This window comes from Pieris napi, chromosome 17, assembly GCF_905475465.1.
Source record: "Pieris napi chromosome 17, ilPieNapi1.2, whole genome shotgun sequence".
Taxonomy (NCBI): domain Eukaryota; kingdom Metazoa; phylum Arthropoda; class Insecta; order Lepidoptera; family Pieridae; genus Pieris; species Pieris napi.
This window is the reverse complement of record NC_062250.1, coordinates 6,768,881-6,784,584: the sequence shown is the minus strand read 5'-3', so window position 1 is coordinate 6,784,584 and position 15,704 is coordinate 6,768,881. Positions and strand designations below refer to the sequence as shown.

At 34.0% G+C, this 15,704-nt stretch overlaps 1 protein-coding gene across 2 annotated transcripts in view; it reads right to left on the bottom strand.

The window, feature by feature from the left end:
- Window positions 1–15,704, bottom strand: part of LOC125057968 (CCR4-NOT transcription complex subunit 6) — a 186,742-nt gene that overhangs the window by 23,157 nt on the left and 147,881 nt on the right. The gene's annotated exons all lie outside the window — the stretch shown is intronic.

Genomic DNA, 15,704 nt, shown 5'->3' with positions numbered 1-15,704 from the left:
ATCTGTAATCATCGCGGAAGCTCATATTTTGGCGTGGACTGCAAAAACTTTGCGCTTTTCAGGGTTGCCCCCTCACGTCTACTTCGTAATTACAAAATTTCGAACAAATTTTTATATTTCAAAAGAAATGCATTGATATGAGCTCGGGTCTTATAGATATTGTTAACGCATTCAATTGTACAGGTTTGCCGAAACGTGGAGTATTCATTTGGACACGCAACACATCTTTTGATTTGGCACTCAACTAAAAATACGTTATAAAAAAAACAATGTTCGCTTAAATACATCAAACTCATTATTCATATTTTTTAAGGCTAAACAACCCTATTTCTATTTAACCGCTCCTCTACTCGATGTTCCATTCAAGCCGTACGTCAATAAAAAGCGTATAGTATTGTTCTCGGCATTATGAACTGTCGTGAAATCGAGCGAGAAATAATACGTCCGGGATGGCTATTTAACGCTAAGTGCGTTTTATTATCAATTCAAAGTCGATATCTTCAATAAGCAAGGATAATTCGATGAATAAAAAAGGTTGTACGTACGTAGACACACCTTTTAGTAAAAATTCCCGGAATAGGGGTATAACTTAAGCGGTAAAAGGCAGGACCAAAAGGTAAAAAAATCGCAGTTTGAGTTTAATTTAATCTATAGCCTTTATATATTTACAAGAGCATTAAATAAAAGATTTGATTCCCGTATATTGCGAATGACAATCAAAACTACGTAGTTACACTGCTATAAAAAAGAATAAAGTCCAAACAACTGCATTTCCAAAAAGTTATATTTTAGCTTGTTTATACGTAATTAGTATTATACGATGCTTTGTTTTAATGATATTGTTTTGTTGTGAATTATATTTTTTGAATGCGGTATCATCAATCACCAAAAAGTGCTCTGTTATAAAATCTAAATTACGGTAATTTATCTTAATGTTGACAGACCAAAGTATTTAATAAAGAATTAAACGAAGCTATCAGTCACCATGTAAGAAACGAAAACAAAATGTTTAAATGAAGTCATTAATAACCTCTTGACAATACTCACTGTCAATACTAAAAAGATGCAAAAAACAAGTCAGAACCACTCGTCGGGTATTGTCGAATTAATCAACCGAGACGTATGCATATGTATAATATGTATATGTGTATTTGTCGTGGGTATAGTTCGTTAAGTTTCTATATACTTCCGGTCACGGTTTCACTTATATGCTCTTCATCTGTATTGTTACCTACTTATTTGTTTTATATACGAATGTAAAGCCGCTATGTTTTTAAGTTAGTTAGTGCTTTGTTAATTCGTAATTATCATTGAAAGATATATCATTGTTTTACAGTTTTTCTTCGAACTATACTACAGTCAGAATCCTTTACGACGACATCGTTTAGAACAACATACCGGTTATATTGACCAAAATCAAAGGTCCCGGCAAAATTCTATTGTTTTAGGTACTTAATAACAACGTCATCGGCTGTTACGACTATCGGTTTTTACGACCAAAAATGAGTAGTCCCTTCGATGTCGTACATATAACAGATTTTGACTGTATGTATTTATAACATTTACGTGGTTATTTCGGGAGGTTATGGCTACTCGCGATGAGAACAATAATTGTTTAAGGTTGGTAGACCGAGAGTATATAGTATATATAAATAAACCAGAATGCCATGATGCTATAACTCCTTAGTAAGAAGTAGTTCAAGAAACTGTACTCAGTAATTCGTCCACTTCATATTCAGCTACAAGAACTTTTAATAAAAAAATCCTAAAATGGTATAATTCTTTGTTTTTTTTTACTTAATTTCGTTAAATTATTCGGGATGAAACGGGCGGCCTTATAGCTAACTAACAGGCAACCCTAGTAAAAACTAAATACTAAGGGTAAAGTGCAAGAAGTGCATAACCAAATCAACAACAGTTTTTTTGTGATTTTTTGTGTTCAGTAATACACGGCAATAATATGGCACGGCAATTTTGTATATGGAATACCTTTATATATATTCGAGCACTATAACAATATTATCCGAAGCAGCCAATACAATTAGCCCCAGTCACCGGCATTCAATTTATAAGGTCGTAGCGATAACCATCTTAATAGATCGATATAAACGAATTGAAATTAATTTTTTACAACGAGAATTATGCTACCTCAAGTTGTATAATAATAAATCTTGGTACCTACAGACGCACAATCACAGATGAATGCTTTTAATTGAGAGATCCTGGAGTCCTGTTTAGAAAACAATGATTATTTTTGCCTTTGTTGCTAATATTGTAGATAAGAAAATGATTTGCTTGAGTACCATGCTCGGAGGCCCTGGGTCTGTTTAACAATAATTGTTTCAAAAGTTGATCTACTTTCCTGCAGGAGAAAACAAGTCACAAAATATACAAGAAATTTGCATAAAATACAGAGACATCTAACATTCGTAGCATTTCCTGCAGAAAGTTTGAAAAATGGTCATGTATCCATAGGCCATAGCGGGACACAACTCACAGTAGTGTTACAACTTGTTCTCATCTAGAATAATTAAGAGATGCTTTGCACTACTCAAGTGTTTTTGTACTTAAGTGATAAGCAACAAAGAAAGATTTCTTATAGTGCCATCTCCGTTCGAAGGCAATCATGGCTACTTTAATTTTGAAGGTCGCGCTTCTATACAATGACTGGCTGCTATGCAAAGGAAAATTTACTACAACTAAACATTAACATCGCTTAAATATAGATCAAGAAAAATATTAGTAATATATGCAAGAACCCTAAGTTAAGCTTAATTTTATTTTTAAGTTCGAAATAAGTAACCGAATGAAATATTATCTTAAAGCAGCTTCCATTTTATGCAGCTGTATAATCTCCCACAAGATAAGTGCTTCTCAGTTCCGAAGTTAAATATTAATCTCGTCAAAATTTCTATAATGCGAGACATATAATGCCCGATTGACACAAGATTTTTTTCAACTATTTAAAAGTAGTTAATTACACTAGTCATAAACACAAATCACCGACTACCTTTTTTCAAATCCAGTTAACAAAGCCGTAAATTTATGTTTTAATTAAGGCTTTTCAGTGAATGAAGGCTGATGCGTGGTGGTGTTATCTAGAGGTTACAAAAGGCTTATATACTTTCCTTTGAAGAATTTATATCTAGTGTAATCGATTAATCACAAATGAAATATAAAAAATGAATTATTCACAATTATATCAACATTTTGTAACCAGTAAATGGAATGTTTATGATAATTTAATTAGCACTTAAGAATGTTCAATTAGCGCCGGTTAATCTAGTAAAAGAATAAAACATTCGTTAACCTTTACTTAAGGACAAATTCAGTTCAAGGTATTCATAACAGATAAAAATATTTCACCCAGACAGTATGATTTTAATTTTTGGTAATTCCCAACTTTTATGATTATAATTTTTATAATATTTCTCTCCAGTATATATATTTAAATACGCTAGATGATCAGGAGCTAAGAGTCAGATTACATACCTTATAACCAATTTCTATTTGCTATATTTATTTTTTATAATATATATTTATTAAAAATACGACTTGTTTAATTTTAAGCTACCTTTACAGTAACTGGACTTCTAATAAAACCATCGATCATAAATAATGTTTACATATTCGCTTTACTCAAATACAAATTGTATGCACACAAGAAAGCCCAATTACATGGGCGTATTTGTTCTAAATGTATTTTGTGCAGGCGTCTCGCCGATTACACTTTGTAATTAGGCCGTGGGTTGCAACTAGTGTTGCCCAAAATCGGTCTTGGTCTTGCAGTCTTGGTCTTGTTCTTGCGCTTTTGCAAGACCAAGACCAATACCAAGACCGCCTTATTATAGCAAGACCAATACCAAGACTGAACCCTGCAAGACTTGAGCAAGACAATACTTAAGCCTGCAAGACTCTTGCGTCTTGCAGTTAAGACAAACTGAGATTTGGGCGTTATTAAGTAGGTATTTGGTTTCAATCCCGATTTTGAGAAACGTTCCCCAGTATCAAAACCGTAGGTATCACAAATCATAACACTAAACTAAGGGCTGCAGTTGTATTTGTAAGTGGCAACGTGCCGCTCGTCTGAAAGCACCCTGAAACGTATTGTATATTGATTAGGTAGGTAAGTACTTATTATATTTCAACAATTTATTAAGTAGGTAGCGTGTTAATACTCACAAATCTGTTCCCTAATAACTTTCTAGCAAAGTTCATACCTTGTAGGTATCTACCTATAATAATATGTTATGCTTGTTTATGTCTAATGTGCAGATCTAACGTTAGTACTCGTAGGTTGGTATGTGCTTAAAATTATAGTTAACAAAATTATATAAACATCATGTAGGTGTGAAACTTATGTTTCAAAGTTTATATTATTCTTCTATTTAGCAAAATTTAAAACTAACAGCGAGTCGAGTAGGTCTAGTAACAGTTTCTACGGCAGCCAATACTATGGTACAGACGCCAGCACATCAAGCTACTACAATCTATCAAATTTCTTCAACAGATTTTCAAGTTTATCGCTAAAGAATTAAGGTTCAAAGTTGATTGGCGAAATGTGACGTTCTGCGAATAAACTGTTGGTCAGTCGGTGTATTAAATACCTACTTATTTGATAATTTACCGACAAAGACACCGCGGTTTGGAACAAGTGTAACACAGCATTTGACACTGAGCGCCGTATTCGCCGACAAAGAGTACGGACAGAGGCACACAAATTTTTACCTATTTTGGTAGGGTTGGTATAGGAGTATAAAATTAAATGACCTTGAAGATGTCCCAGCAGTATGTAGGTATATATTGAATGCTCTGAGTTTTTTTTATTTAAATACATTCTCAGACTGGCTTGAATTCGAACACTACAGCGTTAAAAGCTGTCGGGCGAGATGATAATTAATAACTAAGTAGGTATTGCATCTATTGAATTGCGAATATTTTGATTTCGAAATAATCATTGTTAATATCGGTAAATGATAGATAGTGAATGATACCTAGGTACTAAAATGTGAGCAGCAAGATTGAAAAGTGTATATGCCATGTCAGTGCTTTCAATAAGTTTATTTTAAAAAAGCTCTCTAGTAAGATTTAGAGTTTACCATTCAATTACACACAACATATTATTGAAAAACAAAAATTATGAAAAAGATATTTAGACTGAGTACTTAGGGTCGATTCGACCAAACAAGAGTAAATCTTAATCTTAGAATAAATCGTCAGTTAATCGAGAGTAAATAAATTTTACGTTTTACCAACTACAAATTCTAAGAATTCGAACCGTTTCGCACGGAATAACAGCTATTCCTAGAATAATTTAATGGCGTCAGTCAGTCCAATCAGCTGATTTCTGTCATTTCACAAATATGTATTCTGTGTTTTAATTTCAAGTCAACGCAACGCACTAAATTAATAGTCTGGCATTGTATAATGAAACGTTTAAACAATTTAGTATTTATTTATTTATTTTTAGATTTTTTATTTTCTATAATATTAGAATGAAATTCAACTAGGCTCAACAGAAGTTCCTTTTTAGACGAAAGCCTCAAACAAACAAGAAATAAAAACTTTTTGTTGTCGTTTAACACCTGTTAAAAGCTACTTTTTCACACTATAATACGGCAAAATCGAGTTGACATGATATATGCTCTTACACTGTCCCGTTGTAGAACAACATTTATTTGCCGAGTTTTATTTTCGTTCACCATTTTATTGCTATTCGCGTATTGTTATTCCTAGCGCAATTATACTATCGATTACGTGCACAAACGACTATGGATTTACTCGAGATTAAAATCATGGAATAGATTATTCTTGGTATAGTTACTCGTGTATAAATTGAAGTTTGGTCGAATCGACCCTTAGGAAATTAGTAGAAAAAATATTCTATCGTGGATACCTAGTTATTAAAAAGTGGATAAACGTTGTATTTACTTAATTTTATTTTTCTGTGCTAATGCCAACATTGACAACCCCACCAAAATAGGTAAACATTTAGTCCGCTTCTAGACTTTGTGTTGCCGCCGTCGCTTTCATGTCAAAGGTCGCCGCCACTGCCCATGTTCTAAACAATAAAATAAGTTTCCGGGTGCTCAGAACGGACGCAAATAGATTATGTTGTCCTCGCAAGGAAGAATGTAGTCGTAAGGATAGGTAGATTTTATAAAAATTGTTGTAAGTAATAAAAATATACCTAGTTTATATTATTACTAGCTGGCCTGGCGAACATCGTACCGCCTAACAGTCGATTCTTTATTTGTTTAAAATACTTATTCTGCTATTCGGGACACCGGTCTAGCTAGTAAGATAAAAAAAGAAAATTGATAAGACAACAAATACATTATGTCAAAAAATAAAAATTTACCTTCCCGGAACCCCTCCACTAACACTTGAACTTTATGCTATGGTATTAAAGTTCAAATTCACTTTTAAGTATTATTACGAATATTTTGTATGGGAATATAGAAAAGTGTTGTTTTTAGACTGATTCACTCAATTTTATTTTAATTTTTCTCCATAAGAACCATCTTCGTACTTCATGGTATATTATTTAAAAAAATCAGACAAATCGGTCAAACCGTTTTCATGTTATGTCGTGACAACGGAAAACGGGTTTCATTTTTATATATATAGATTACCTATTATACCTTTTTAAAGGACATTGCACTGCAAAATTGGAAGTGGGTGATTTTAACAAACTTGAAACGTGGAAAAGCTCCAAATATGAGCGACGTCATATTGCTTTACGCATTTTGTTTTAAAATCATCGAGAATTGCAGTGTCGGTTTATCAACTTCTATCGTACCTACTCTAGTAGCGACTATTGTCTTCAGCGATGATTTACTAAATAAATAAAAATAATCGTCGTGTAGGTACGACGATTATTTTTCTAAGGAATACAATTTTGTTGTAGTAGGTACCTACATCGTTTCTTACTTACACATACTTTAACGACAGTACCTACGTAGCAAAGCGCGACAGTCACGAGTACGACAAATTGCCTAAAAAATGTACCTACGCACACTGTAATGAAATCTGCTAATCTGAACACAATGCCTGTGGCCTGCCTGCTATTATTGGTTGATGTACAATACATTGCTGAATGCTCCAGGATAGCCCGCAAGCCCCCACAAATAGCAATAGGCAAATAGGTATTTGCAAGTCTTGCGAGACTTGCGAGACTCTTGCTGCAAGATCAAGACCAAGACCAAGACTGAGAGCGCAATACCAATACCAAGACCGAGACCAGGTGTATTGACGCAAGACAATACCAAGACTGACCTAAGTCTCGTCTTGGTCTTGCATTTGGGCAACACTAGTTGCAACCACTAAATCATAAGAGCATATGTACAATACTCGTTTATGAGCGTCTTATTGAATATTAAAGGCATTAAACGCCTCGTCTTTCTAAACTCCTTTAAACCTCCGTACATTTTGTTTTCATTACGAAAATTTACTCTACGATTATGAGTCTGCTAAAATTTGAAGACAGAGTAAGTGATTTCTATGACTTGTAGGTACACTATACTTGCCACGTATACGCACGAAATAGTGAATAACAACAGTGGAGATTATAGTGATTTTAAAAAGTGAGGTTTAGTACAATTGCAAAACCACAAATGAAATTTGTGCTACTGTAACTGCTAACAAGAGCGTAAACAATGTACGAGTGAAAGTCGGGTGAGCACTAGATGGAAGGTGATAAGCGGCAGCACGCTCTTCACATTGTTCACTCCGATCTGTAAGATAAGCCCCTCTCTTCAGAGCTACCGTGAGAATCCGATATCAACATTGAAGTTTCTTTTGTCACCTGAAATCCTTATAAGTTTGATGGATAAAATCTACAGTCTTTGGTAATACTTTGATATTACTACTTATCACCTATCATCAGAAAATGATTCACTTGATAGGCGATGGTGAGATAGGTATTATGCGCCACGTACGCTATCTATTCATATTACATATTATATAGTATCCATGCTACATACACAATAATAATGTAACAATTGCAGGTAAAAATGCAGACAAGATATGGTTTTAATTCTTTAACTTTTTTGCGGTATTTTCAGAACAGCACTCCCTTCTTGGAACTTGAACCGTTTGGCTCTGGTAAGGCAAATATATAAAAATCATTATATATTAAGAATGTACATAAAATGTAGTATTGAAGGAAGCTCACCCATACTAGACAGACTACTCAGTGTATACCAGACATGAGGGAGCCGCAAACCGGTATATGACCGGCGTTGCATCATGTTGGCAAAAAACACGCACTGACAGGACTTAATAAAACTAACGGGAACATCGGACATCATAATTAAATCATGATTGATGTGATCGTTTAAACAAAGTCACGAATGGTTACGTGAGCGCGGAGGTGCAAAAAATTAACAACCCAAGTTTGGCATAAAGACAGATTGTATGAATCTCTACTGGTAACGTGTACAACAAAAATTTTGATAGATGTCAAAAAATCAGAAATCATTATTGAAATTTATAAACACTGTACTGCTCATTCAGATCACGTTTCTGCTGATTTCATTAGTAATTTTAAGGATCGAAGAGTTAGGACATTTAGCACGAGTTTTAGATTATTTTCGAAACCTCAATTAAATATAATTAGCTGACTAATTAGTTTACGCGAACGTTTTTTTTTTAAATGGACGTTTGTTAGGTTTTTTATATGTAACAGGAGGCAAGCGGGCAGGAGGCTTACCTGATGTTAAGTGATACAGCCATGGACACTCACACTGCTAGAAGGCTCGCAAATGCTTACTGGCCTTTTAAGAAATGGTACGCTCTTTTCTTGAAGGACCCTAAGTTGAATTGGTTCGTAAATACTTTAGGGGGCAGCTGGTTCCACATAGTTGTGGTCCGCGGCAAAAATTAAGAAACGCTCAGTTGTGGAACGACGGACGTCGAGGTGATACGGATGGTATTTTGTATTCTGCCTTGACGTCCTATGATGAAACTCAGCTGCAGGTACTAGTCCAAACAACTCCTCTGAACACTATCCATGGTAAAGATGCAGAGAGATCCCACATCTCTCACAACACACGCAACGCCAAGGGATCAATCCGCTCGAAAAGTGACTGGTCGTCGACGATTCGAATCGCTCTTCGTTGAATATAGTCAAGCGGGAGGAGCTGGTAGTGGGGAATGGATATGTGGGGCCGAATTTGCGCTTTATACGGAGTGAAGCCCCGTTTCGCCTTGATCACCACACCAAGGATATAACTATATTCAGACAAAAGCAATAACGCATATGCCAAAGACGGTTTAATACGCAGACATATTTCCGTTTTATGATCAGCGTTGGAACATCAATGATATTCCATGGATTTCAAACGCGTTTAGAATAAGTATTATAAGTGACAGAGACTACAAATCTCAATAAAGAATCGATCGTTTTCTTAAAGTTATTGAGTCCATCGTTGGAAGAGATACAAACACAGTGAATACCAATGATTGTTTGACATGATTATAATACAACATTATTTCCAGTCGGTAATAAACATCCTTACATCCACTGACATTCATCGAATTATTTAAAATACATAGATTACGAGTCTTTTATTTACAGATATTTATTATTTACAGATTCCATACGTGTTTTCAACTCTCAAAACCTGAACGTCAATAACTTCTATATATTTCAAAGAATTTTATACAATACTAGCTGATCCGGCAAACGTCGTTTCGCCATGTATATCATTTATAATAAAAAAATAGAAATTAAAAATTTTGTCTAAAAAATAAAAATAAAAATTTAGGGGTGGACTACCCTTAACATCTGGCGGGCTGATTTGTGAATCTAAACCATTCCCAGATCCCCTTGAAGACACACAAAAAATTTCATCAAAATTGGTCCAGTCGTTTAGGAGGAGTTCAGTCACATACACACGCACACAAGAAATATATATATTAAGATATTATGCATCGTATAGTAACTGCTCGATGGGAATAGTTCACCCGGCCAGAGTACCAGAGTACCTACCTACATGAAGTGAGTCGAGTCCCATCCCAGTATCCTTTGGCGCGGGTGATTCCTAATTTAATTTTCATCTTGTTTAACAAAAAAAGGAATCCTATTATTGAATATAAGTAATAATAATAATAAAGCCCGATTAATTTCAAAATCATGACAAAAAATGATATATACAGCTTAGATTGTTTACATTTCATACATGATCTTGTTATCCTATATTCTAGCTTTCTTCAGTACCGTCGATCGGAAACCCTTCACGGGTAAAGGCCTTCTCCAGCTTTTTCCAACTGACTCTGTTCTAATTGTATATAAGTAAAAAAAAATATTGGATGTTTGTAAAGTAGGTTTACGATCGAGATGTTTACGTGATAACGTCTTTTTGGTGATATAAGTTTTTGGGAAGTAAGGAATTAATGAAGATAACAATTTTTTCAAATTTTAAATTACATCAGCTATCGTTTTATTCACACTTTTGATGATAAATTTCGGGTGTAAAATGACAAGTTTACTTATTCGACTATGATATACATTTTTCTTCATACATTCACGGAATGACTGGCAGCGCTCGAGATGAGACGGGAGATCGGTCCGTCTCTCTCTCGTTATACCTGCGATCGCGCTCGTGAGGTTTTGGTGTGACACAAGTTTCTGAACATGTCACCCGACTAAAACGATTTTAAAGACGTTATCACGTCAAAACAAATACTAAATTTATCAAACAAACATACCAATAACGATTGGACGACGATGACTCGCTTAGTAACAGTCAATATAAGTTTGTATCCTTGTAATGTGTCAATAGCAAATGTCAATGACCGTATAGTAAATTTATTAAGTCATATGAAAATTACGCTTCTATGTTCACCATTGTACTCAGAAATAAGATTAATGAGCTATTTAAATACAATGCTTTCATTTAAGCAGTATTTGAAACTTTTTATCTTCAGTTTAAAGACATTGTCGGACGATCTTATCAAAAGCATCGTTAAAATAAGTTATTTTCGCTTAAAATGATGTAACTACAAAACATGACGTTACTGGAATTGTTAAAAATAACAAATTTAAGGAAAAGATAACATTATTTACTATGTCTCATACGAAGGTAATAGATTTACATAAAAGCAAATATATATTGTATTGAGAATAGTGGTATAATATACATAAATAATGTCTAAGATTCAAAATGCAAATAATCAAATTTTTTTACTAGTTTGATTTCGACTATAAATTTTTATATATAATCTATACTTAAGATCAAGCTAATAATAATTACAATCATAACAAAACTGAAATGGCATATCATGCATTTATTTGAAATGATAATATTAATCTCTCTATCTAATACAAATCTGACTATCAAAGTTTATCGAACCATGTACTATAATTTACATTTAAAATATTCATGAATGTGAAGGAAGCCAGGCTTAGTAAAGGTATAATTAATATATAATCTGTACTTTTGAAATAACAATAAAAATAAAAGTTGTCTAATTGAATAATTACATTGTATCATCAATACTAAGTTGTTATTCTAGGTATTATTTCTAGTGAGTGGGTTGCAGATCTTTCAAAGTAAACTTGAAACGTTTCTACTGATACTATTTCTAAGAAAACGAAAGCTTATCATAACCACAATCTCACAAATCATATGGAATGAGTGAAGACAGTGCCTACTGTGAGGTATGACGTCGGCACCAGTACCGGAGTGTTGATTTTACTAAATATATTTTAGCGGCTGAAAATCATTCAAATGTATTTTACCTATCCATAAAGTTGAGGTTCAAAAGTTTAGAAATTAATATAGATAAATTGCTCAATAAGCGTAGATTATTATAGATTTACCTAGACTCTAACACTTATAGGTTTTAGAGAAAAATGTAGGACATTTTCTATTCGTAATAACGTTTAAATATGCATTAGCCGACGAAGCGTGCCTCAGTCACGAACTTTTATTGTAATTACTTGTGATGACGACACACCAATGGCTATTTTAGATGAAGAACTAACGTTGCTCCGCTTGGGTGAACGCAGCGGGGGTCTCAGACTAGAATTTTGTTAAGTAACTCCGGTGTCACATGGCTCGATTCCTTACTTGTCCAAATACGAATGTAATTTAGTGAAGATATTTCAATATTTATTACGGGTCAAGACGTGGCGCGAACAATGATTGAATTGTAATGTTTTCACAGACTGTTAACAAAACTAAATTCTTAACCCTTGAAAGTGCTGTCGTCATATGTATATTATACATAGGCGATATATATATATGACATCGGAAGATAACAAAATCCACAAGTTTATACTATAAACTTTTTAAATTTCGTAGGATTCTAAACGAGAACTAAATTGTATTATTTTACGCCCACATTTTCGCAAATTGATAAAATAAAATTTAAATTTCCTAGGAAATTTAAATTATAAACTTTCGGATTTTGATATATTCTGGTGACATAAATATATCGATTGTACTTAGTCTTCATTGATTTTGTTCAAGCCATTTAAAAATAACTCTCAGCTAGTGTAGGGTAGTTAGGTTTTAAATTATGAAGTTAATTAGCTTTATAATTATTGTAAAACAAATTATATTTCAATGTAAGCTATGATTACCCGTATCATTGATGCAGCAATATCCTTATTTCTCAGAAATATTCTTTAGAATAATTAAAAGAAACAAAAATTTACGTTGCTAAGACCGGAGCGCTATATTAAATCTGTTCTTACATAACTTTTTGTTGCGTAATAATAATTTTGTGATTAATTTTTTACCGAGTGCCCATTAAAACGATCGAGTTACCATTTTAATTTTTGTATGGCGTTATTTTTTGTGCAATGCTTACTTCAATGTAAGATGTTTACATATACCTTGCTCACGCTCATCGTCCGTTCACGGCCAAGGCCACATGTAGTCAACATTATGTACAACCGAGCAAATAAAATCCACCACGTGTTTAGAAATTGTTAAGTAAAAAATGTACTCGTTTATTTAAGGAATTCAATTACTTTACATTTCTCAGCTACTATCGGCATTTCGCTTTCGCAAATAGTGTTTGTCGTGAATAAATGTTACAAAATATTAACCATAATACACATTTGATTGTCTATCACGCGGCGCGATTGCTGTCTTCATAACCAATATTATTCCCCTGTCCCGATAGTAAAATGTATAAAATATTATTTTCTATTTGTTACCATAATAGACTAAGGATGCCAAGAATTGAATCACGTGTATCGTTTAAAGATACAAGAGACAATCAAAGTGTTTGATGGTTGTCGTAAATCAAGTGCGATACATTTATTCCTAATGGGATTTTCAGGAGAGTTCGATCTAAACGCAAATTGATTCGAACACATATATATACCGGAATTTAATTCTTATTGTACTGACTATGTCAAAACAAGTTATTTTATGTTCGACTTGTCTAAATTAATTAATAGTTAAGGCAATCACATCCTAACAGACACACGGACAATCCTTAAGCGTAATCATCAAAGGGTACATAATTTAATTACCAGTTATTACGCGATGAAGGTGAAGATCGTTGTTATTCTTATGTTTGTCTAACTTTCAAAACGCTTGTATGGCACTAGCTGGAATCTGACATATAAAATACTGAATCTAATAGAATGATTGGCTTTAAGCCTCTGTGCCAAACTCGACTTCTTAAACAGCAGGGTAAATTTCTAAGATTTATAACTAGCAGGGTAGAGTGCCAGCCAAAACACAGGCAGCAGTAAAGGACACCGTGCATGCTTCCTTCTTGCTATGACTCTTTGCCAGCTCCGTTTTTCCGCAGAAGTATATATATAACGTGAGTCCAGTTAAACTGGGGTAAAGCGCCTTGCTGTAAATGACACCGCAGTAAAGCCTCCCACACCGTTCGTCAGGTCCCTCTATTGGAAGCACCTACTAGTTTCGAACCAAGGGTTTGGTTTCTCAAACTCTGCATTATATAACAGAAACATACAGGTGAAAGGTAATTACTATCTACTTGATATGAACACTTCTTATATCCCTTCATAGGTTGTTATTTCCAATTGCTAAGCTGGACGCATTTGTCGAGATAATATCCGACCGTCAGTTACGTATTCCTATCACGCTCCTGACCGTACTTTATGCGTATGGCTTCTTATGAAGGCTTCATCACGACCTTGATAGGTTAATAAACTCCCTGAATAATACATATCAAATATAGCAGCTACTTAAAAATTTAGCTAAGACAAAATAAGTAAGACATATATATTCGTATTGAATTTTGTGTATATCAAATTTATTAGTATATTTAATGGTTTGCTCAGGAACTGAAGATGATGAATTTAGTATGGAAACTGCAGATCGCCGTGCGGCGACCGCTTAGAGCAGTCGGTATCGGCTACAACATGCGGTCCGTCTATGGCCCGCTTTAGTAAACAAAACAAAAGACCTTTATTTGTTTAACACTGCGTTGCAAAGATCAGTACAAATTATAATAATTAAATAATAAGGAGAACAACTAGCGGCTTTATCGCATTCAAGCGATCTCTCCCCGGTATATTTTACGGTAAAATAAAATTGAATTTGGTGAGCGCAAAAAGTGCAAAAACTACATAACATATATACTAAAACTAAAGACTAGTTGTCTAGCTATATATAGCAGTCAATTACACGCGCTATTGTTATTAAAATCAACTTACATTTTTTGCTAAAACATTCTAAAACCAGTTCTACAATTCAAATTGAAACGTTATGTGGTAATATTCGTAGGCAAAATGTAAACACAACAATCTTCCATCGGACGACACAAATGGAAGGAGTAGCGTGCGCTTGCGACGACCAAAATGGCTTCATGTCCTACAATCGTTATCTCAAACGACTCTAATAAGGTACGCATATTAAGAGACAGAAACATGTTTACTTCAGCTATGAATTCGAGAAACGATTCCATGAATATAAAGTCCAATTATTACGTTACGATGAGTTTTTTAAAACATAATGATGAGCTATGTTGCAATCTCAAAGAAAACATTTAATTAGGGAAAAGTTTGGAACACTTGGTGTTGTGAATACGAAACGTTCTGGATATAGAAGAACAATAGTAATCAAGAAGAACAAAAGGCATACAAAAAGATTGTTCCTCGAACCTATTCTGAAACGATTTTTTTTTATTGTAACTACGCTATAGTTCCTTTCTTAAGAAGATCGCAAAAAAAAATCACGATATATTAAGAAAGTCATACGTAAAATCTTACTTCGTTAACTAATTTTTGTGGTAGAATACCAGCTATGGTGCATTTGTAAGTACAAAATTTCACAATAAAAAAAAATACCACACATTCCATCTGTAGGCAAATACAAATGTTAATTAAATGATATCGTGGCCAAAAACGTTTATCCCTAACTCGTAGGAAACATTACAGATAGGGCTCTGAGTAATGCTGACGTACGTACAAACAAGGCAATTGCGGCGTAGATTCATATCACGCACGCAATGCTCCTCGTACCTGACTAAATATTCACTGTTCATAGGACCAATTTCATAAACAACGTGAATTGTTATCATACCCGCTATTTGTATACACAAACGCTTGGATAGCTAGTTGTGAACACAAATAACGTCTGCAACCCAATCATCTCCTCTTAGTTGTACTACCCAGCTTTCCTAAACCTCTCTGAGACTTAGTAAGCTTTGTGAAAATATCGCCATCTCACTTAGATAGTGAAATGGTAATACTTCCAACACAA